Source organism: Orycteropus afer, unplaced genomic scaffold (assembly GCF_000298275.1).
Source record: "Orycteropus afer afer isolate SDZICR_OR568_19922 unplaced genomic scaffold, OryAfe1.0 scaffold00459, whole genome shotgun sequence".
Taxonomy (NCBI): Eukaryota; Metazoa; Chordata; class Mammalia; order Tubulidentata; family Orycteropodidae; genus Orycteropus; species Orycteropus afer.
Window position 1 is genome coordinate 1,353,165 of NW_006922046.1, and position 1,136 is coordinate 1,354,300.

At 35.4% G+C, this 1,136-nt stretch overlaps 1 protein-coding gene across 1 annotated transcript in view; it reads left to right on the plus strand.

Moving 5' to 3' along the window:
• The window catches only part of TDRD12 (tudor domain containing 12), a gene marked incomplete at its 5' end in the record, with an annotated part of 227,744 nt that overhangs the window by 17,607 nt on the left and 209,001 nt on the right, over positions 1 to 1,136 (plus strand). The gene's annotated exons all lie outside the window — the stretch shown is intronic.

Genomic DNA, 1,136 nt, shown 5'->3' on the forward strand with positions numbered 1-1,136 from the left:
CTATATTTGTCCTTCTGTGATTGACTTATTTCACTCAGCATAATGTCTTCCAAGTTCACCCATATTATGTGGGGTTTTGCAGAATCTGCATTATTCTTTAGTGCTGCATAGCATTCCATTATGTGTATGTACCATAGTTTGGTCATCTACTCTTCCACTGTAAATCTTAAGAGATAAGTCCCTTGCCAGATATGTAATTATTGGCAAATATGAATTGTTGCTGTCATTTTTGTTATGTGCTTTTTTGTGGTGTCTATTTCTTTGTTTCAAATAATTTTCTATGCTGAACTCATTTTGTTTATGAATCATGTTATCACTTCCTTCATTGCTATTGTTTTAGTATTTGCTGAATATTTATGCTTGTCCTCTTTTTTAATGTGAAGGTTTATCATTTTTCTTTGAGGTTACCTTGTGATTTATAGTTTTCTTCCGAAGTTTAGAGCAGTCCATTCTATCTTGTAGTTGTCTTGACTTCCTACCATCTACAAGTCCTGTAATGACACAGTTGTTTTTCCCTCTTTTTGGTTTGTAGTTGTCCTCATTTGTCAATTGGTGTCTCTGGTTTCCTGTTTACAATCTTGTAGGCTTATTTACTTTGGATACTTCCATTGCTCGGTTGGTTTCTGGGTTATCTCATCATGTGTGTTTTAATGGTCAGTTGTTGTTGGCTGTTGTTGCTTCTCTGTCCAAAAGGCAACCTTTAGCATCTCTTATAAGCTTGGTCTGGTTTTAACAAATTTCCTTCATTTCTGCTTATCTGGAAATGTCCTAATTTCATCATCGTATTTGAGGTACAGTTTTGCTGGGTACAAAATTCTTGGTTGGAATTTTTTCTCTTTTAGTGTTTTATATATACCATCGCATTGTCTTCTTGCTTGTGTGATTTCTGTTGAGAGCTTAGTCTTATTGGTTGCCCCTTGTAGGTAACTTTTCATTTTTCCTGGGCTTCTCTCATGATTCTTTCTTTGTCTTTGTCTTTGGTAAGTTTGATGATGATATGTCTGGGTGATTGTCTTTTGGGATCTGTCCTCTTTGGGGTTCATTGGACTTCCTGAATGGCTATATTCTCATCTTTCACCATACCAGGAAAATTCTCTTCCAACAAATCTTTGACAATTTTCTCTGTGGTTTTCTTT